The 23,968-nt window shown below is 39.9% G+C and overlaps 1 pseudogene; it reads right to left on the minus strand.

Annotated features, from left to right (window-relative positions):
- Positions 1-930: 930 nt before the first annotated feature.
- On the minus strand, positions 931-10,588 carry LOC111543960 (annotated as a pseudogene).
- Positions 10,589-23,968: the final 13,380 nt, after the last annotated feature.

Here is a 23,968-nt window from a genome sequence, read left to right on the forward strand (position 1 = left end):
AATGCTAATTTTAAAAAATGTATCTCAACAGTGATTTCCAAACTTTAGCATGCATCAGAATTTCCTGGGGGAAACTTGTGAAAATGCAGATTTTAGGCCTCACCCCCAGCATTTCTGACAAGTTCCTGGGTGATTCTGATGCTGTTGGTCTTGGCACAACACTTAGAGAACTACTGCTTTAATATCTAATCTCTGGCATTTAAACTAATAAGCAATGTCCATATGCCTTTGCATTTTCTAATAGTAAATAAACAAAAGAACAGTTCTGATATGCCTTCAACAACAAACTTTAAATCTTTAGACTCTTGAAATGTTCTACTTAAATGGAATAGAACCTATAACTTATTCATCTTGGCTCACAATGATTCCCATGAGTTCAAAAGAGCCACAGGACAGTCTAATACCAGATCATCTATGACTTCATGAAAGCATTTGTTCACAAAATACATAGCTATTAGGGTACAGGGACCTTGCTTTTATCTTCTCCATGCATCTTCTCTATAGAAAATTCAAGGTCGGGCGCAGTGGCTCAAGCCTGTAATCCCAGCACTTTGGGAGGCGGAGACGGGCGGATCACGAAGTCAGGAGATAGAGACCATCCTGGCTAACACGGTGAAACCCCGTCTCTACTAAAAAATACAAAAAACTAGCCGGGCGAGGTGGCGGGCGCCTGTAGTCCCAGCTACTCGGGAGGCTGAGGCAGGAGAATGGCATAAACCCGGGAGGCGGAGCTTGCAGTGAGCTGAGATCCGGCCACTGAACTCCAGCCTGGGTGACAGAGCGAGATTCTGCCTCAAAAAAAAAAAAAAAAAAAAAAAAGAAAAGAAAAGAAAAGAAAATTCAATAAGAAATTATGAAGATTTTTATACTCAGAATGAGAACTCAACTTATCATGAATGTATACATAAACATCACAATGAACCATCATACTCAAGCCTCAGATTCAGGAACTTCTTAATCAGGGCAATAGTAATACTCCACAAAACACATTTGCCCCTATTCATTCTAATCACATACTATAATGAAAGAAATCCTGTTATCTGTGTGAATAAAACACCTTGCAAGATAGGACTTTGTAAAGGGTATCAGCCTTTGTAAAGGGTATCAGCAAAGAAATGCTTGCATCACATAAAAATCTTTGGAAGTAAAGTTGCAAACTTTCTAAATTTCCAAAAGTAGATAACCTGAAATAACGCTTGTCAGGAGACATGATAATCTGTAGGACCTCAGTCATCACATCCAATTTGGGAAATGCTTCAGAGCCCCTCTGACTGCAGAATAATTTTATTAATAACATTGGTACTGCAGAAGTCAAAATCCAGAGGCTCCTCAGGCTCTTGGGTATTGATTTTGCAGACTGTCACTATTCCTCCTTCTTCCAAAAATAGCATCTAAGGGTCACCATAACCTTGGTAATACATTCAAAGTGCAGTTAAAATTCCTGGCATAGGATTTGATCCAAAAATAAACAGTCTAAAAGGACAATTAAGTTAATTTTAAAAGTAACAGACTCTTCTTGACATGTAAACTCTTAAAATACTCCAGCCTTTGCAGTGTGACCCAGACGGCTAGAGAGCCCTTCCTAGCCAAGTCCCTGGAGAAGTAAGCTCCAGCTCCCTGAAAACGGGAGGAAGTGGAGCAGCTCCTGCCACTCTTAATTTTTGTTTTCAATTTCATTGATTTCAGATCTAATTTTTTAAAACTATATTTTCTTATGCTTACTTTGCATTTAATTTACTCTTATTTTTCTAGTTTCCTAATACGGGAGCTTAGATGATTGATTTTTAGGTGTTTCTTTTTTTCTAGCAACATGCTTTTAAAATTACAAAACACCAAGGAGAGAGAAGATTCTAAAAGTTTCCTGAGAAAGAATAGATCATATCTGAGGATTAGGAATAAGAATAGAATTGGCATTCTTGACAGCCACACTAAAAGCTAGAAGAGAGTGGAGCAATTCCTTTAACATTTGAGGAAAACAATTTTCAGCCTAGTCTTCTACACCTAGCTGATAATTATAATTACATGTACATGTAAGGAAGGAACAAAACTATTCAGGAATCTCCATGTCTTTGTTTGGGCCTCTATAACAAAAATACTATAGACTAAGTGGCTCATAAACAATAATTTATATACACATTTATTTCTCACAATTCTGGAGGCTGGGAAGTCCAAAATCAACATACCAGCATATTCAGTATCTGGTGAAGACTTGCTTCGTGGTTCACAGGCAGCCATCTTTTTTCTTTTCTTTTTCTCTTTCTTTTTTTTAGAGGCAAGGTCTTGCCATGTTGCCAAAGCTAGGCTCTAACTCCTGGACAGCAGGTGAGCGCCACCACACCTACCAAGATGATGGCTTTTTGCTGTGTCCTCACATGGCAGAAGAGATGAAAGTGCTCCCTGGGTACTATCCCATGTAGTATAAGAGCACTAATCCTATTCACGAAGTCCATACCCTCAAGATCTAATCACCTCCCCAAAGCCCCACCTCCTAATATCATCACATTAGGGGTTAAGATTTTAACATATGAATTTTGGGGGTAACACAAACATTCAGTCAACAAGGATGATGTCACCCCAGGAAAATGGTGACCAGAAGCCCTTGAACTTTGACTTGTACAGAGCTAGACTGAAACTTGTTCAAAGCAGGGGGACAGAAAGCTCAAAAAAGAATATTTCCTAAGGAAAAAGTGTGTGAGATATATGTATAAGTGTTGCAGGTAGTGGGTGGTTGCAGAGAAATTACCTGAATTTATTTTGAGAGAAATTTTACTATCTTGGATTTCTTAAAATAATTAGCGATAAGCACATCAAGATGGAATAAATTATTAAAGATGTGTCACTGACTTCAGAAAAAAATAAAGATGCATAAAGAAGGAATCTAAACATACTACATGGCTTAACTATTAGTTTTATCTAGAGAGTTATGGTAATTTAAAACACCAAACAGTGATTTAATCAACAATTGTGAAATGACCATATTGGGAAAGTCGGAAAAGAGACAAGGCACATGTATTGGTAAGATGTAGGGTTCCAACAATGTAAGAAAAGAGATGTAAGAAAACTAAATTTGTATCTTCTATTGCAGCAAATCAATAGATAATGGAGTGGCTAAAATTGAAAACTGGGAAGATAACATATTATGAAAGGTTAAAAAACGTTGCCTCGAGAGAGTGGGAATTGGGAGTGGGAAGGTATGAGGCAAGGGACTACTCTTTTATTACCATCCTTGTAATATTGTTGAATTTCAATCAATAGTAATATATTAATTGAATGAAAATAAATTTAAAACATAAATAGCTCTACTAAATGCTCACTGAAGTATCTTCCTATTCTAAGGATCTATATTCTATACCATTTAGCTCTACAAAATTTTAGCTCTACTAAATGCTCACCAAATTACCTTCCTATTCTAAGGCTCTATATTCTATACCATCCTAAGGATCTATATTCTACACCATTAATCCAAATATGGTCTATGATAAAATATAATAATATTTCAGAAATAGAATTCATTACTTCCAGCTAAGTGAATTTGGAAAAGTCCAGTTAAAGAAAATAATAGCACTTGGATGATTCCTATTAGAAGGAATAAGAGTTTTAACATATGGAAATACAAAAAGTGGAATTCTAGGCCAATGGAATTGAATAGTCAATACTTATGGACCACCTATATATAACCAATTATTGATGCATTCTCTAGAGTCCCTGATTGCCTCTGGCACAGAGAGCTAACCTTTACCACTCAGCCAGCAAGCTAATAAGTGAGAGGTCTTTTTCACAGGTTATCTCATGTAACCCTACCACTCTATGTGGTAAAAATATTAACTGCAACCCATAAGTGAGGGAACAGAATTTAAAGAAGTTAAGTCATTTGCTCAAGAGTACCCTGCTAGTATGTGGTAGAGTCAGAATTTAAACCCAATTATTTTCTAAAATTCCAATTCTCTTTCCATCACTCTGCCCTGTTTTTGGCATATTTGTACATAATTTATATATTCTATATAATGTGATCAAATGAAAAAACCCTGGAGAGTCAGGGCCTTCCCTCTTCCAAGCCCTTATTTCTGGTTCTCGCTTACCACATCCTTCCCTTCTCCTTTCACACAGCTCAAAACACAGCTAGACTTTCTATTGGAGAGAAAGCACCGATCTTGAATTGCTCAAGATTCCTACTGCAAACAACATAAGCTATCTTTGATAGTTTCAGGAGACAAAAACTTTATTAAAAATATTAAACCCAGGACAGGCACGGTGCCTTATGCCTGTAATCCCAGCACTTTGGGAGGCCAAGGCGGGGGGATCGCTTGAAGCGAGGAGTTCAAGGCCAGCCGGAGCAACAAACAGCGACCTTGTCTCTCCAAAGAATTTTAAAAATTAGCAGGGCGTGGTGACACACACCTGTAGTCCCAATTACTTGGGAGGCTGAGGCAGGAGGATCACTTGATTGTCTAGGAGTTTGAGGCTGCAGTGAGCTGTGATCATACCACTGCACTCCAGCCCGAGTGACAGAGCAAAACCCTGTCTGAAATACACACACACACATACACACACCCCTCAGAGATCACTGGAGAGTCTGAAGGACTGAAGGAACAAAGTCAAGACTAAACTCACAGAATAAAAGAAAAACAGAAAACAAAACTGTGTTTCCCACACCTCCGTCCACTGACATACACACACACCAAACCAGGCAACAAAAGTATTCTGAGTAAGTTCACTGTTTCTGCTCCCTAAACATATAATGCCAAGACCTGACTACACTGCAATTGCTCAATCTACAGTACAAATGCCACTTCCGTATGTACTTTGCAATTGCTGCTATTGCTTAAAACCCAGATGTCTCTGAAGCCAGCCGCATCAGCAAGATGGAAACTCCATGGAGAGCCAGGTTCTCATGTTGATGACTTCTAAATCAAGCCTCCCTTGGAAGCATCCGACAGGACAAGCCTAGGTCACCTGTGTCCACCTGGGTTGCAAGAAAAAGAAACTGACAATTTGACTCCTGTCTTCTGCATTGGGGACATGAGAATTATTACCTGTGAATTATTTAAAAGATTCTGGGAAGGCACAAATATGACACATGGCCACTAAAAACTCATTCAAGAGAGATAAGGATTCCAGAATTACTCCCAGATTTCTGGCTCAGGAAAGCAGGTGAATGATAGTGTCATTACAGAGACAGGGAGCACCCAAGGAGGAGCAGGTCAAAATAAGTGAGGAAAATGTGGGTTTAGCGCTGGAGGTGTTGCGTTTGAAGTGCCCATGAGATATGTAAATGGAGATGTTTAATTGAATATATGAGCCTGGAGCTTAGACGAAAGGTCAGAACTCCAGACAGTAACGTGGGCAGCATCCAAATACAGATAGCAGCCGATACTGCAGAAGAGGATGAGACTGTCAGAAAAGGCCACCATGAATGAGAAGGGGGCAGGCCTCCAAGCCACGTAGAGCTCAGACAGCAAGTGATTGGGCTAAAGAGGAAGAGTCAACAAGGAAGACTTACAAAGAAAGGTCAGAGCAGTAGAGAAAAGAAGCCAGACCTGGTGGAGTGCTAGAAGGCAAGGCAAAGAGTATTTCAAGGAAGACAACACTCAGTGATGTACTGTGTACTTGAGTATTGCTAAGAGAGATCTTAAATGTTCTAACACACACACACACACACAGTATGTGAGGTGGCAGACATGTTTATTAGCTTGATTATAGGATCATTTCACAAGGTACACAAATATCAAAACATCACACTGTATACTACAAATATATACAATTTTTATTTGTTGATTATACCTCAATAAAGCTGGCGGTGGAGTGTGAGGGGAAAGAAGGATAGGGCTCAGATCTAGCAAATCCTGTTTCAGATCTAGGAAATATCCAACAGATAATTATTTCCTTCCACCAGATTTTACCCATCATTCTATGATGTTTAATTTGGCTTCCTCTACTTATATTTGATCTCAATGTACTGAAACAGGGAGCAGGTAAAAAGGCAACAAGGGTGAGGCAAAAATATTAATAAAAGCCAGATAATAGATCCTAAAGCTCTTCCAGCTTCTGAACCACTTATCTTTGTCCTCATTGTCAGTGTCTCTCCTCTTTCCACCTCGTAAACATGGATGCTTTGTTTGTGACATGAGGCTGTCTCTGTTTTCCTTTAGGCCAGCTCATCAGAGAGCTCTGGGGCCAGGCCTTTCCTGGCCTCCCTCTGCCCACATACACTAGGCTCCAGGAGAATCTGAACATACCTCACCCTCTACTTCATCCTCCTCCCCCATCTGGCTAATTCCTACTCACCTCCAGGTCTTTCTTTATATCTCACTTTCTCCAAAACTATTTTCAAATCCTGCAAGCCCAAGTCTGAGTTAAGTGCTCCTGTTGTTTATTTTTCCATCATCTCCGGGACTTTCCATCACACCAAAAGTGGAAAGAAGTAAATTCACAGGCTTGGGCACCATACCCATGCAAGTTAAAATCCCTGCGCCACCAACTTGTGTGGCCTTGAGCAGGTCTCTTAATCTACTGAAGGCTGACAGTCCCTAATCCTAGAAGGTGTTGTGAAAATTAAGAGTTTACACATTTAAAACACTAAGCAAAGTAACTGAAAGATAGAAAGAACTCAGTAAACTCTATTATTATTATGACTATCAATATATTGTTTTATGAGGTCTAATGTCTTGTCTGCCTTTTTCAGTGAAGTGTAAACTCCTTGTGGGCAGAAACTGAATCTGTATAAAATAATTGCAAACTCGAATCACCAGGACTCACCACCTTAAAACTCCAAGTGTACATTTAAAACTTTGTACTACACATTTTTATTTAAATGCATAATGAAAAATTCAACCTTTACATATCCTAAATAATTGATTGTCTTAGGACTCTAAGTACTTTCTCATTCTTACTTCTGTTTTACTGTTAATGGAACCACAACTCTCCCACTGACCTAGGCTTCCAACCCAACAGTCTCTACTTCTTCCCTTTTCCTTGACCCCTACACTACTCAATGTCTTTTATATGGACAATTCTAGTGATAGGGCTGAGTCAGGGGTGATGGTAAGGATGATGGCAGTCAGGTGAGGTTGCAATAAAAAAAAAAAAAAAGATCACCATGGCTGAGACTAAGGTAACATTTAAATGTCAGTGGAAGGAACCATATTTGTGCTGAACTGTGGAAGCATACCTGAAGACAAGGATGGGGGGATCAGGAGTATGATTCTGGTATTTATAGCCCAATATTTATATTCATCAATTATTAATAAATTCTTAAGAACCTATGATGCCATCTGTGTATTATAAAAAGCAATGCCAGGCTTCTCCTTTATTCTGGAAAGTTTTTTTTTTTTTTTTTTTGAGATGGAGTCTTGTTCTGTCACCCAGGCTGGAATGCAGTGGCACGATCTTGGCTCACTGCAAATTCTGCCTCCTAGGTTTAAGCACTTCTCCTGCCTCAGCCTCCCAAGTAGCTTGGATTACAGGTGCCCACCACCATGCCCAGCTAATTTTTGTATTTTTAGTAGAGATGGGGTTTCACCATGTTGGCCAGGCTGGTCTTGAACTCCTGACCTCAAGTAATCCACCTGCCTCAGCCTCCCAAAGTGCTGGGATTACAGTTGTGAGCCACTGCGCCTGGCCAAGTCTATTTTTTTAAATGTAATAGTGATAAATGGCAGAGTTTGGTAGATTTCTGCATTGCCAGAGTGATCTTTTGATCCCTAAGTTTTTTTGCATAATTAAAAAATTTTCAGTTTATTCTTAATTCTTTCCTGTTTCTCATTTAACAAAGTAGATGAAAGGAAATTACAAAATAGCGGAAAGATTTAATGCAACTGGTGATAAGTTGGGTCTCTAGGTGGAACATTGGGTGGACAGAAAAAGAGGAAGAGGCACAGATGAGGCACAGGATAATTTTGATGTTATCAGGCCTGCTTGAGGTCTGAGGGTGACTGAAGTGCCTCTGGAAAATGACTTTGAGGTATGTGACTGTGAGATGTGAGACACAAAAGTTGTGTCTCTGACACTTGGATCCTACATCTTCCTGAACATGTGGCCAAGATGTTTTTTCAATAAAAAACATGCCTTAGAACCATGAGAGGAAGGAATGCCAGGATTCAGGAGCTGCATGACTCAGCTGGGCCTGACGTTTGCTGCTTCATAATGTCAAGGGCATGACTTACAGCTTCAGTCTGGTTTTCCCCAATTCAATATCAAAACATATGCCTCCATGGAGGCAAATGATGTTCCTCCACCAAGCCCCATCTTCAATGAAACTGCAGTATCTAAATAACTGCAGCTTTTTCTTTCTATGTATTGATGTCTGATGTGATTTAAATATTTGTCTCCTTCAAAACTCGTGTTGAAATTTAATCCCTGATGTGGTAAGATTGAGAGGTGGGGTCTTGAAGAGGTGATGGATCATGAGGGCTCTGCTCTCATGAATGGATTAATGGCTTAATGGACTAATGGCTTATGATGGGAGTGGGACTTGTGGCTTTAAAAGAAGGGGAAGAGAGACCTAAGCTAGCTCACTAAGCTGTCTCTCCATGTGATGTTCTCTGCTGCCTGGGGACTCTGCAGAGTCCCCACAAGCAAGAAGGCCCTCACCAGACGGGCTCCTCAACCTTGGACTTCTCAGCCTCCAGAACTGTAAAAAAAAAAAATTCGTCTCATTATAAATTACCCAGTTTCAGGTATTCTGTTATAAGCAACACAAAATGGACTGCAACAATGACTAAGAGCAGCTGTGTTCACAGGTATCTCCATTTTCACACTTGAACCAAACCCATTACATCTTCCTGCCTTCCTTTATCCTTTATTCAAATAAAACACTGACTATTTTCTTAAGAAAACTTGGTTAAGGACTGTCATTTGTATGAGATGGAAAAAGTGTCTGTAGCCCAGGAGACCATTTCTGGCATGAGAGACCAGCTGTGAGCTTCTGACCTAGGTGCTTACAAGCATTATTTCAATTTAATATTCCAAACAATCCTGCACAGTGAGTACTGTTATTATTCTTATTTTATAGATGAGAAAATAGAGGCTTAGCGGTGTCGTGTGAATGGACCAAGGTCATACAATTAGTGAATGGTAGAAATAAGATTTGAACTTCACCTGGCATAACTAAAGCACATCCTCCTAAGCACTACAAAACACTGCCTCCTGGTGGCAAAATGAAGAAGTTCAACTCCATAACCAAAAGGATAAAAACCACAGTAAGATCAGGAAATAGAAGCACAGAAAGTAGACACACAACATGTCACTTGCTTGAAGAGGCCCCTGTGTTGGATTGTTTGTTCAACCCCCTTACCTACAGGCTTCCCTGCTTAGTTTCACTATCTGGTTCTTCCCTAAGAAGTTTCTTTCCTAGTTTCACTCTTTTACTCTCAGGATAGCTGAATGCAAAACAAAACAAGCAAACAAAACAAAACAAAACAAAAACAAAAACAAAAAACAAAACAAAAAACAAAAAACACGGGATCACTCTACTTAGTTCTTTAAATTATGTACCAGTCAAAACAAAAATGGCCACTCAAAACATGTACCCCGACTCCCAGAATCACATGATCACAAGAATACACACATGGTTTCCTATGACAAAGTTATTCTTCTAGGCTTTCCATAAATAACTGCTCTTTCATCTCTGCCCTGCCTATTCTATTGGTTTTTAGTTTTAGTTCAGTAACTACTTGTTTTCAGTAACTGGACTGAAGGCTGTTACCATCTAGATCCCTCAACCCGGCAACCAAAGTGCCTATTCTCCCAGCTGCTAGAAGTGTTAGAGCTGACACCTGACTCTGTGTTCCAGGACTGCCCTATGCTGAAGGGAAATGCCTTCCCCAAGGTTGCATCCTTCTGTGAAGAAAGCCTGAAGCGAAGGATTGGTCTATGAGGAGGTTCAAGGTCACAGCCTTCTTGCCTCACTTAGGCATAACTAGAGGCCATCCCAGTTCTGGGGTTCCCAGGGGAATTGGCTGCAGCCCTCACTACAATTTAACTTCTCCCTCTGCCCAACCCATTTTCCCTCTCTCCTTTATAGGTGTTCCCAAGAGCATCCTCTAATAAACTTCTTGAAGGCAAATCTAACAGTCTGTTTCTTGGGGACCCAACATAAGACAACATTTCAACTCTTAACTTCAGTCATATTCACAATTACTGTCACTTTAAATAAAGTGCAGGAATGCAGTGTAAAGATGCATACACCAGAAAAGGATGTGAGTATAATGTGCAAAAATATACCACAAGGTAAAAATAATACATGAATTTAAAGTCTATGAATCAGTCTCTCTCACATGCTGCTAGAAAGTGTGTGATTGCTTCACATTTCATAATTTTGTCCTTATAATTGTCACCATGCCACTAAAATTCCATGCCTTTCAATGTTGTTTTTGTTTTTATCTCTAAATAAAAATGTTTAATTAAATGTCTTCTATGGACACTTCAGACCAAGTCCAAAACTTTACCTTAACGTGAAAACTCTACATTTCCAACAAGGTTGTGTTTGGGAGGTTGTTTGTCTTTTATTTTTTACCACGAGCTGTTTGTCTAGTCTACTGACATGGTCACGGAAGACACAGATCCCTCTGTCAGAGTCAGCATCAAACATGTGTAAGGCATGTTTTGACTCTAGGAAACCATCAGGGAAATAATTTTTGATCATTCTTTGAGTTAACAATTGTCTTTTACATTGATGCTAAAGACTTTCCCTAAGCAACCTCTACCACATTAGAATAAAATGTGTGAGTTTCAAAGACTCCACCTCAAATGGCTCCCTTGTGTTCAGTACCATCACTCCCTCCTGGTATTCTTCTTCCTGTGTAACTTCCTATTGGCCTCTCTTCTCTTTCAGTCTCTTACTGAAATGGAAATATGAGAATGAAGGGGCAGGCTGTATGTGGGAAAGATGAATCACCATTAAAGAAGAAACCGCAATCCTAATGCTAGACTTGTAGAAATTGGCTTGTATGGTCCTGAGAATGGTAAAAATAATTAATAAAAATAACTTTAAATCTTACTTAATAAAGTAACAGATAATACAGCTAGAAAAGAGAATTATGGGATAAAGGTTACATTTTTTATATTGAGTCATTCTTGGTCTTATAAGTATAGAGGACAGAAAAGCTTGTCTCCAATCCTATTAATTCCTTAAAGCCATGTGTGGCATTACAACTACTGAAAAATGCTGGGTAGAGTCAGTCCACAATGACGTGCTTTGGCAGGCTCTACCTTTCCCTTTACTTATTCTAGGCTGGGTCACTTTTGACTACTGTCATCAGTGAAGAGGAGGAGAAACTTCTCTGATTTCTGAAGATTCACAAGTTACAAGACTATCTTACATGCTTGAGGATGGCCAGCATGTAACTGGTGACAATGAATAAAATTATATACTTATAAAGTGCAATCGTTACATTATCCTGATCATCTCTGTGTTCAAAGCAATCTGTAGGATGGGATGAATCAAGGCAGCCAGCTGAAGTCCTGCCCTCTGGGTGCCCTTGGGGAAGGTATTTGGAGAGTAACTCAGGGGGTGATGTGTAAGGAAGTGGTAAGAAATGTTATGAGTGTGTGTGTGTTCACTGACACACCAGCAATTGCCAAAGCAAAAATGGTGGCTTTGTCCCTCTCTACTGAAAAGGGCCTGCTTAGAATGGGGACGCTTCAACTGCCGTCACCTATAAAAATATTCTAGCATGAAAGGGGCCTCAAGGACACACAGAACAGAAAGTAAATGGTATCCACTGGAGTCAGCAATGTAGCAGGCCCAGAAGAAACAAAGGGTGATTGCCCAAGGGCATGCACACCCTAAACATAGCCCTATTTCTAATGTTCAAATTAAGGAAAAAAACAATTAAGTGAAATACTTAGATGAGTCATCTTATCATGAATTAAAAATTATTGAAATAAGAGGGCAATTATAACCTAACAATTCTAGTTCCTGATATTTACTGTAGGAAACAAATATATAAACTTATTTAAATAAATGACTATTCACAATTTTAACAGTAAAACATGAAAATATTATCTAAACATGCAAAACTAAGAGACTAACCACCAAAGTGACTCAGGAAATGATTCACCATGTTGCATAAGCTGAAAAAAATTAAGTTACTACATAATATGTAGAAGATGACCTAAATTTTATAAATATATATGCAGCAGGAGTTTGTAATAGCAGATAACAATTTTAGCCCTAACTATGCATAAAGTTAAACTCCAAAATACATACTCCGCAATTACACAGATTAGAGACTGGCCCCTGTTCTTGACCCAGGTCCACATTATCAGACTGAAGGATGTTAAAGCTTATTTTTTAAGGAAAAGGAAGAACACAGTGAAAGGTAAGGTGGGAGAGGTGGAGAAGCATAGGCAACCCCATGTCAGGAAGTGGAGAAGGAGGTGAATCCTCACGTCCTAAGTATCCTCTAGGCCCAGCCACAACCCGAGGAATAGGAACAATTGTTACCCACGTTCAGACAGAGAAACCAAGATGCAGAGGGAAGAGGATAGGTTACTTGCCTGAGGTTACAAAGCTGTAAGTAGAGGAGTCAAAATTTGATACCAGGGCCTGGGCACACCGGCTCATGCCTGTAATCCTACAACTTTGGAAGACAGAGGTGGGTGGATCTATTGAGGTCAGGAGTTCAAAACCAGCCTGGTCAACATGGTGAAACCCCGTCTCCATTAAAAATACAAAAAAATTAGCTGAGTACGGTGGCGGGCACCTGTAATCCCAGCTACTTGGGAGGCCAAGGCAGAATTGCTTGACCTCCCAGAATTGCTTGACTCTCCCAAACCCAGGAGACAGAGGTTGCAGTGAGCTGAGATCACACCACTGCACTCCAGCCTCAGCGACACAGTGAGGTTCTGTCTCAATAAATAAATAAATAAATAAATAAATAAATAAATAAATAAACAAACAAACAAATAAATAGATAAACAAATAAATAATTTGATCCCAGAAAATGTATTTCCAGAGGCTGAAATCTTAATCCCATACCAACCGGATTCTGCAAAAATAAAATACTGATAGCACATTAACCCATACAAATACACGAACACACACGACTTCATGACACTTACTAATGGAAAAGAAGTACTAATGACAGCATATATATAATTCTACAAGATCTAGCATGATACTTCAATTCCCCTTCCCAGCTATATAATATTAAATGGCATCTAAATCTCCTGAGGGTCAGTGCAGTGACATAGCCAGAACACATTGAATTCTGGGAGAAAAATTGGATTTAATATTTCCTACAGATTAACAAATAGGAAATCTTACTCACTACTGGTAGCATAGGGAGATACAACTTGTTTGGAACATAATGTTATATTATCTACTAATTTTGAAGATGCATACATCTTAGGACACAGCACTCCCAGTCCCAGCGAAACTTTTAGCAGCACTGTTAAAGCCAAAAAAGGGGAAATCTGTCAAAGGGACAAATAAATTGTGGCATATTCATGGATATTCATGTGCTGGAATACATTACAGTTGTGAAAATGAACTGCAGTTATGACATAAATGAAGATCAGCAAGTTACAGAGGAATGTATGTAACATTTTATTTATTTATTTAAATATTTATATATTTGAGACAGAGTCTTGTTCTGTCGCCAGGCTGGAGTGCAGTGGCACAATCTGGGCTCACTGCAACCTCCATCTCCCAGGTTCAAGTGATTCCCCTGCCTCAGCCTCCCAAGTAGCTGGGATTACAGGTGCCCACCATCACGCCTGGCTATTTTTTTTTTTTTTTTTGTATTGTAGTAGAGATAACCATGTTGGCCAGGGTGGTCTTGATCTGCTGACCTCGTGATCTGCCCGCCTCGGCATCCCAAAGTGCTGGGATCACAGGTGTGAGCCACTGCATCTGGCATATTTAAATTATAAAAATGTGTAAAAACTTAATATATTGTTCATTGTTATAAAACTTAAAAGAAAAGCAGAGAGATAATAAGACACAAAATTTAGTTGTAACTTCAGGGAAGTGGAAAGTGGCTAGAAACAGAGGACACACGGGAGCTTCAGAAATGATAATATTCTATTAGGTTGGTGCAAACATAATTGTAGTTTTTGCCATTTAAAAGTAATGGCAAACACCACAACTACTTGTGCACCAATCTAATACTAATATTTCACAAATTGGGTGGTAGGTACATCACTGTTTGTTGAGCTGGTGTACTTTTACACCTTAAACATTGTTTAAAAGTATTCTGTATGCAGTATTCAACAATTTTAAGAAATCAAGGCCGGGTGCGGTGGCTCAGGCCTATAATCCCAGCACTTTGGGAGGCCGAGGCAGGTGGATCACTTGAGGTCAGGAGTTTGAGACCAGCCTGGCCAATATGGTGAAACCTCGTCTCTACTAAAAATATAAAAACTTAGCTGAGCGTGGTGGCATGCACCAGTAAACCCTGCTACTTGGGAGGCTGAAACTGGAAAACTGCTTGAAACTGGGAGGCAAAGGTTGCAGTTAGCCAAGATCGCACTACTGCACTCCAGCCTGGGCGACAGAGCGAGACTCTGTCTCCGAAAAAAAAAAAAAAAAAAAAAAAAGAAATCAAATGTTCTCACTGAATTTTTTTAAGTATTGGTAACTTAACATACCATAAAAATTGTTTGCAATGATTTATGAAGATTTACATTTAAAAAATCAACTTTCCAAAACTCAGAATGTCATTTTACCTTTTTGCTTTGTATGTCTAATTTATTTGGGGCCAATTATTCCTAGTCTAGGTTGCTTATGCAAAAAAGGTTAAAAAAAAAAAACCTGAATATCAAAATTTATTATTTATTTTATTAAGGCCATTCCTTTTTGTCTGTTACAAAAGCAATTTAAATCGTTACTGAAAAAAAAATCCAGAAAAGGTAGCCAAACAAAAGCAGACAAAGAACAACACTCATAATCCCACCATCCAGAGAGAGAAGCACTACAGGTATTAACTCTTCTGCAGAAATCCCTTCAGATCATTTTCATTGCTATCCATAAATTAATGTAATTACGGGAAGTGCTTATTTTTGTTGTACATGCTCTATAATCAAGCATTAGAGTCAGTCTAACTCAAAAGGAAGAAAACATTTAAATCTATCCCTTCTCTCCTTGTCTCTGTATCCTAAGAGGTTTGTGAAATGATTCAGCCGTTTCCCCAAGGCAGGAAAAAATATAAAGCATGGATAGAGAATAGTTTTTGTTATAAATGTCAACTCGAATCAATTTGGTAGTGGTTCCATGAGCTCTGTTTTGAGACACTTTGTGAAAATGTACCTGAGCTATGAATTCTCAGTGCTGAGGGCTCAGGAAGAGAAAGGTGAAGTAGGAGCACTGGGATCTTGAATCTGCCACCCCGGCCTACAGGGCCTCTGCTTACGTGACAGCTCCCTCTGTTACCTCTGTTTTCCTGGCTACGTGCTCAAGAATGCTCTCTGCTATGTTCTGCACCTTTTTCTTGGCCTTCCTCCTTTGCTGAAAGATACCTAGTTTACTCTGTCTGATATAGAAAATGTATGTAAATTAAGCATTTTAAGGTACCACGCTTGCCTTGAAGTGAAAAAAAAAAAAAAAAAACTCTTAAAATATTATAAGGGATGCTTGGAAATCTGTAGTGGTTAGAAGCATTTAACATTTTAGTCTCTTAATTAGCAATATCATACACTATATATTATCAAGAATTCCCTAAGAAGGTAAGACCACTAAAAAGGACAGCCTCAAACTTTTAATTCGATGCCTTATACTGGTGACTATGGATGTTCATTTTCATGTCAGGATATTATAGTGAAAGAAGGGATCGAATTGAGAAGAAATTGCAAAGAGTACGGAATTAGACTAGGGTCTCATATATTAAATCTCAATAAAATTTGAGTCATCACATAACACAGGTCCATTTTCACAAAATCTCATGTTACCACAAGCCAGATTATAAACTGTCTTGGTAGAGTACATCTGGGCTTTGGGATGACTCCACTACCAGAGACAAGGGTGCTGGTTCCTGATTCAACATAAACACATGCAACTGTATGCTGAAAAGATCCTTCTTTAATTAGTTGCCCCAACCTTCTCCTTTGTGCTTCAAGAGAGGCAACTTTGTGTAGTAGAAAGAGCAGACACTTAAACATCTTTAATACATCTTCAAATCCTACTTCTTCATTCACTAGCTAGTTGACTTTAGGAGGGTTACTTAGTGCCTCCCCCCCAACTCTTGTCTGTAAAATAAAAATATAATGCCTATCTTGCAGTAGTGTTGTGAAGAGAAACAGGATAATGTGTAAATCGCCTAGCACAATGAATAGCTCATAGTCTGAGCTTAATAAATGTTGGTTGTGTCACGTACACCAGGGGAATAATAATCTAGTATTTAATAAATAAATTGCTATTTATTTTCACTTAAAAAATTTATGGATTTTGGTGCTCTATATACACACGGGATCCTTTTCCAGCTTTAAGAGACAATTTAAATTTATTTCTTTGTAAGACTGCCTCTCTTAAGTTTTTCATAATTACTGTGGCTTGCCATTTCTTTCCTGAGGTACGATCATAGACAGCATTGCAAAAGGCACTCTCAGGGCAGACACACTATGGCTCAGTAGAGTCAGAGCTAGAACCAACCAAGAAGAATAATGTCTGTAACTATTTGTAGGTACCAGCAGGCCGGAGAGCAGAGGTATGACATGAGCTGCTTCAAGACTTAGAGGTAACTTTCATTCCCCGAGGGTGCAGGATGATGCGGGGGATAGGGGGTATACAGAGACTAAACTGGCCTTTAGTGACAAAAACAAACAAAAAGTATTCCCTTCATCCTTCAATATTGTCACCTGCTTGTGATCTAGGTGATTTCGCACTCATTAGGTTACTCTGAGATTTAGGCAGCTCCAAGGCACAGAAAATGTGGGATAGTAAGAAAGAAAATAAAGTCGGGGAGTAGGCAGATCCCTACCTCTCTTTCACCCCTATAAGGGCATGAATTCTTGAACTGCAGGAGACAGAAAAGTCTGAATTCTGCCCCAGTCTCAGGCAAACCACTAAGTCTTGTAATGGTGTAGTCTCTGAGACCTGACATTCCTTACTAGCCACTGTGCCAATACATCAGATTCTCAGTCCCTGCTCAGGATGGAAGCCCTTTCACAAACATATTTCATGTAATTTTAATAATAAAATTAGGTAATATCTCCCCAAATTTCATAATAGAATAAATTAGAAGGAATTAGAAACAGAGGCTCCTAACTCCAAGGTGAATTATTGCCCCCTGGGCCATAGCTACATCCTCCCACTCTTTATTCCTTCCAGTCCCCTCACCTCTCAGCCTGCAACCCAAAATCATTATCTTTAGGAAATTCTCACCACATGTGGACACACACAGTTTCACAGTCATAATGAAGTATAGAATTGTGCTAAAAACAGAGAGATAGTACAAGATAGTACAAGTAATTATACAGTAGGCAATCCAAGTGAGAATGGATTTTTGGAACCAGAATGCCTGGGCTCACATCCTCATTTCTCCACTTAACTAAGTTATCTGAAGTAATCCTGGTCAAGTCCCTTCCCCTTCTATGTTTAAATTTTCTTATCTATCAAATGGAGATAATAGCAGTACCTATTTAATGAAATTGTTGTGAGGATCACATAAGTTAATGTACATGAAACACTTAGACGAATGCTTGTTATATGACACAAACTATAAGTATTAATTCACATTACCAAATCAGTAAATCAATTTTCTAACTCAAGAATTGCAGGCACTGAAACCACTCAGCCACAAAGGAGAAATAAAGTGAAACTCAAAGCCATTCTGAGACAGTGTTACATTCCCAGGAAGGGTCTTCTTCATTTTTCTCATTTTGTATATCTCCAGACAATTTATGAAAATACATTTAAAAAAACTCTACGGTATAGTTCAGAGTTGAGTCAGAATAAGCAATTTCTACCATGAATTCAGATATCTTAAGCCTACCAGCTAATGCTAGCTCATAGCTGAAGACCTTTCACATACCCAATAATGATCATTTAAATATCTTAAATCCATCAGTGTAGATATCCAAATCCTTTTGAGACAGAATTTTTGCACGTTGAACTTTCATCTCGCCATGGAAAAGATCAACCACTAAGAGACGCACAATCTACAGATTATGTGCCCAACTTTCTTCACATTGGCGGCACAAGCCAGGCACTGTGCTGGCCCTGAGAAATACAACAGAGAGCTATATAGACAGCCCCTTACCTCACAGAGCTGAAAAATGGAGAGTCGTGTGTGCTCTCCAACAGTTGCCATTAACCATATATGACTATTTCAATTCAAAATTAATTAAAATTAAATATTATTAAAAGTAAAAATATATTTCTTCAGCCATGCTAGCTACATTCCAAGTGTTTCATAGTCATATGAGCTTAGTGGCTACTGTACTGGACAACAGAGATATAGAATATTTCCAGAATTATGAAAAGTTCTATTGTGTATTGCTGACCTAGAGAAAGATGAAAATAAGTACAGAGGCAATGAGAATACGGTGTGAAAATGCTATGATGGAAAAACACGGGATGCTGAAGGAAAAATCTATAAAGTCAGACTTGGTAGGAGATAGGGACTAGAGAAAAATTCCTGGAGTTAGTGACATCCAAGCTGAGACTGTTTGTTTAACAAACATCTTCTGAGCATGTGCCATACTCCATATGTACCATGTGCTGGAGATACAGGAAAGATTAAACAAAGACTCTTTCTGATAGAGCTTTAGTGGAGGAAGATAAGAAACAAATACACTCCTGAGATAATTTCTGGTTATGATGAGTGCTATGGAGAAAAAAACAGGATGACAAAAAGAGGCTACTTCAATCCACTGAAAAGGTAGGACTCGGTTGAGTTTGAGAGTCTTAAAAACATAGTGGCACAAGCTTCAAGGTTGTGTGACTCTTTTTTCCATCAGTGTTCAGTCACCTTGAGAAAGTTCAAGAAAGTCAGACTGTTGGGATCTTCTAACAGTAGAATGGTGGGTCCATAGAATTAAGAATATGGCAAGGGTTATTAACACTCTGGACCATGAAATTCAACTTTAACAGAAAAGGCAGTGAAGGCAGGTGGACTAATACACACTGAGAAAATAGACAGGTCGAAAACTGCAGATCTGAATGGGGCAAGAGGAAACAAAGGGCAGGGACAACTGGCCACAGGATTGAAAGGACAGTCAGAGCCAGGCAGGCAATAGTTAGAGAGCAAAATGTTCAAATTTTACTGTTCAGAGAAGAAAAGTTCCAGGGAGTGGCCACAGAACTGGGTGGACAAAATAGACCAGAGGTGAAAGCAATGCAGGTGAAAATGTACAGATGTGAGATTGTGACTTGCCCCTTAAGGTACAAATCAGGATTCAATCCACAAGGTCACCATAGACCTACTTTATTTTTTCCCTCCCAAAGACTACTAGACCTATCACATCACTCTGTGCCCATTTCAGAGAACAACTTTTCTTTTTTCAAGTCACCTGCTTGGATTGAAAGCAGGAACATAACTACATCTCCTAATGGGCTGGTGTCTGCTCAGATCAGCAACCAAGTACCCAAATTCCCCAGCTGGAATTGATTCTCCTTGATAGAGGATGCCCTACAGCTCTAGGATCCTCCCATGTTACCAGCAAAAGCCAGAGGATCACTTAATCTTGGCTTTCAGGCCTAACCTTACCTCTAAAAACAAGATCAGTCTAAGAAAAGGGAGACTCATTTAAAGAGCCTCAAGAAAATCCCCCAGCCTCAAATAATTCCCCCAACTGGGTTTACATTTGCACATTGGCTTTAATAACTGCCTTCTCTGGCCTTAAAAAAAAATGAGAGTAAAATGTCATTCTTACTTCCAGCCTTATCCCCTCATTTTAGCTGCTACCACGGGAATCGTTTGTGCTTCAACCAAGGCTGTATGGTCTGCAATCAAATTAGGAACCCTGACACCATGCCCACAATAAGTGAACTGACAGATAAAACCTGGCAAAATCATCATGCAAAGTAAACTTTCCAGAAACATGGTCTGCCCTTTCACTACCTTATAATGCTTAGGGTATTCCTACTCACACTTCCAGACCTTGCTCTTTTGACTCTCCATGTTAATGAAGACTTTCCCAACCCTTAGCCACCTTCACCCATAAAACACTCTCTCCTATATGACACTACTATTTCTCTACTGCAACTTTAAAAAGATCTATCTGGCCCCCTTATAAAACCATTTGTGAACAAGGGAAATGTTTTTTTAAGTTCATCTTTATTTTTCTGGTTCTTCTGTAATATCTCATACATCAAACGCATGTAATGAATATTTTTGGTAGAAAAGAAGAAAAAGCAGGACCAAGGGAAAGAGGGAGGAAGGAAAGAAAGAGCGTATGAAATCAGGAAGGAGAGGAACAATGGGTCAGTTGGAGAGAAATGATGAAATTCTAGATGTTCCTATTACAAAAGGTGGAGGCAGGAATAAGTAGAGAAGTGGCTATGAAACCCATCTGAACCTAAGCCTGCATTAGTCTCTAGGGTCTAGAAAGTCTATAATGTTCCTTTACAACAATTCAATCTGCATTCCTGTGTCCTTTGTCTTACATTTTCCTGTAGAGGAAAGCAAAGCTTAGTGGAGAGGAGGCTAAAGTCAAAGACCTGGTTCTTGGTTGTATGGCTAGTTGTCCTGTAACCCCAAATGAACCACTTAAACCCCTGAATCTCAGTGTCAGCAGGCTAGTCATATCTGCTCTATGATCTTTTGGGGAAGTTCAAGTGAGATAATGGAAGTGAAAAATCTTTGTAAAATCTAAAGGGCACTGAGAATGGATGAAATTACTGTCACTGGATTTATATCTACATGGCTCCCAGATTTACCATCCCCCAGGCCGAAGGATAGATTCAGTTGACCCAGGGTCTCATCTACATACAGAACAAGAAGTACACCTTGCTTTCATCATAGGTAAGTTAGACAACATCACATGTATGATATGGTTTGGCTCTGTGTCCCCACCCAAGACTCACCTTGAACTGTAATAAGCCCCACGTGTTGTAGGAGGGACCTGATAGGAGGTAATTGGGTGGGGCGGGGCGGTTTCTCCATGTTGTTCCCATGATAGGGAGTGGGTTCTCATGAGATCTGATGGTTTTATGTGTCTGGCATTTCCCCTTCTGGCACTCATTCTCTCTCCTGCTGCCCTGTGAAGGGGTGCCTTCTGCCTAGATTGTAAATTTCCTGAGGCCTCCCCAGCCATGCAGAACTGTGAGTCAATTAAACCTCTTTTCTTTATAAATTACCCAGTCTCGAGTATTTCTTCATAGCAGCGTGAGAATGAACTAATACGGTAAATTGGTACTGGGATAGTGGGGCAGTGCTGTAAAGACACCCGAAAATGTAGAAAGGACTTTGGAACTGGGTAACAGACAGAGGTTAGAACAGTTTGGAGGGCTCTGAAGAAGACAAGAAGATGTGGAAAAGTTTGAAACTTGCTAGAGACTTGTTGAATGATTTTGACCAAAATGCTGATAGTGATATGGACAATGAAATTCAGGCTGAGGCAGTCTCAGATGGAGATGAATAACTTCTTGGGAGCTGGAGCAAACATCACTCTTGCTACGCTTCAGCAAAGCAACTGGCAGCATTTTGCCCCTGCCCTAGAGATCTATGGAACTTTGAACTTAAGAGAGATGATTTAGGGTATCTAGTGGAAGAAATTTCTAAGTGGCAATGTGTTCAAGAGGAAGCAGATCGTAAAAGTTTGGAAAATTCGCAGCCTGACAATGTAGTGCAAAAGAAAAACCCATTTCCTGGGGAGAAAATCATGCCAGCTGCAGAAATTTGCATAAGTAATGAGAAGGCAAATGTTAATCACCAAGTAAATGGGGAAAATGTCTCCAGGGCATGTCAAAGACCTATACAGCAGCCCCTCCCATGGTGGGGCTTGGTGGTCTAGGAGGGAAAAATCACTTCCTGGTCTGGGACCAGGTGGCCACTGCTCTATGCAGCCTTGGGAAACAGTGCACTGCATCCCAGCTGCTTCAACTCTTGCTGTGGCTAAAAGGGGCCAATGTACAGCTCAATCCAGTGCTTCAGAGGGTGCAAGCTCCAAGCCTTCCACTTGGTGTTGGGCCTGCAGTTATGCAGAAGACAAGAATTGAGGTTTGGGAACCTCTGCCTAGATTTCAGAGGATGTATGGAAATGCCTGCATGTCCAGGCAGAGGTGTGCTGCAGGGGCAAAGTCCTCATGGAGAACCTCTGCTAGGGCAGTGTGGAAGGGAAATGTGAAATAGGAGCCCCTACACAGAGTCCCCACTGGGGCACTGTCTAGTGGAGCTGTGAGAAGAGGGCCACTGTCCTCCAGTCCCCAGAAAGTAGATCCACAAACAGCTTGCCCCAAGTGCCTGGAAAAGCAGCAGACACTCAACACCAGCCCGTGAAAACACCCAGGAGGGGAGCTGTACCCTGCAAAGTCGCAGGGGCAGAGCTGCCCAAAGCCATGGGAGCCCACCTCTTGTATCAGCATGCCCTGAATGTGAGACACGGAGTCAAAGGAGACCATTTTGGGGCTTTAAGATTTGACTGCCCCACGATTTTGGCCTTGCATGGGGCCTGCAGTCGCTTCTTTTTGGCCAATTTCTCCCAATTGGAATGAGTGTATTTACTCAATACCTATACCCCCATTGAATCTAAGAAGTAACTAACTTGCTTTTGGTTTTACAGGCTCATAGGGAGAAGGGACTTGCCTTGTCTCAGATGAGACTTTGGACTTGGACTTTTGGGTTAATGCTGAAATGAGTTAAGACTTTGGGGGACTGTTGGAAGGGCATGATTGTGTTTTGAAATGTGAGGACATGAGGTTTGGGAGGGGCCAGGGGTGGGAAGTTATAGTTTGCCTCTGGGTCCCACCCAAATCTCACCTTAAATTGTAATAATTCCCACATGTCGTGGGAGGCACCCAGTGGGAGATAATTGGATCATGGGAGTGGTTTCCCCTATGCTGTTCTTGTGACGGTGAGTGAGTTCTCATGAGATCTGGTGGTTTTATATTCTTCTGGCATTTTCCCTGCTGGCACTCATTCTGTCTCCTGACACCCTGTGAAGAAATGAATCCACCATGATTATAAGTTTTCTGAGGCTTTCCCAGCCATGCAGAACTGTGAGTAAATTAAACCTCTTTCCTTTATAAATAACCCAATCTTGGATATTTCTTCATAGCAGTGTGAGAACAGGATAATACATCATAGTTTTCACAATTCCCACATTTTTTTTTTTTTTGCATCTACTATGTTGGTATGGGTTCACAATATTCCTCAGCTTAGTGTTCATCTCAGAAAGACGGTCAGTCACAGCAGCAAAACCTGCTCTAGGTCAATCTGGAGAGACACCCATCTCCTCTTTCCACCTCACCAAGACAGGAATTAGAATAAGGGTAGGTGGAAGAAGATTTTCATAGTCCTCAACCCATTGCTTTTGGATCTAGGCCTGACATACATGAGCAAGGTGACTGAAATAATCATTTTCCTTATTTTTAAGATCGCGCTTACCATTGACTAGAATACAAGACAGATACACTGACTCCTGAGTCTTCCCTTTTTCCACTGCCTTGCACACCTCTCCTTTCTTCTCACTTTCACTTCCATAGCCTTCCTGAATAACAAAACTGCAATAGAAAAGGAAATTCTAGGGGGAGTTTCCTCCTTTCTGTTTCTGACAAATCACTTTTCTCTCCCAAATTCGCCCATGCCAGCCAAAGGAGGATGTAAGGAGATTTAAAAAGTAATTGCAGGAGCTATTTTGGAACCTCATTAAGTAATGGGGTTTGGCATAAATCTGTCTGGTTATTATTTTCCCCCAGGGTGGGTCATCCCAAATTTTCTGACCTAGTAAGCAGAAATAACAGGAAAAACCTACACTTTTTTTTATATATATATAAAGTTTCACTTTCCCCAAGCAGGTGATATGGTCTGTGTAAACTGGGGTATTTGAAAACTAATGCTGAATATAAGGATGCCAATATTAGGGGCTA

This window comes from Piliocolobus tephrosceles, chromosome 1 (assembly GCF_002776525.5).
Source record: "Piliocolobus tephrosceles isolate RC106 chromosome 1, ASM277652v3, whole genome shotgun sequence".
Lineage (NCBI taxonomy): Eukaryota > Metazoa > Chordata > Mammalia > Primates > Cercopithecidae > Piliocolobus > Piliocolobus tephrosceles.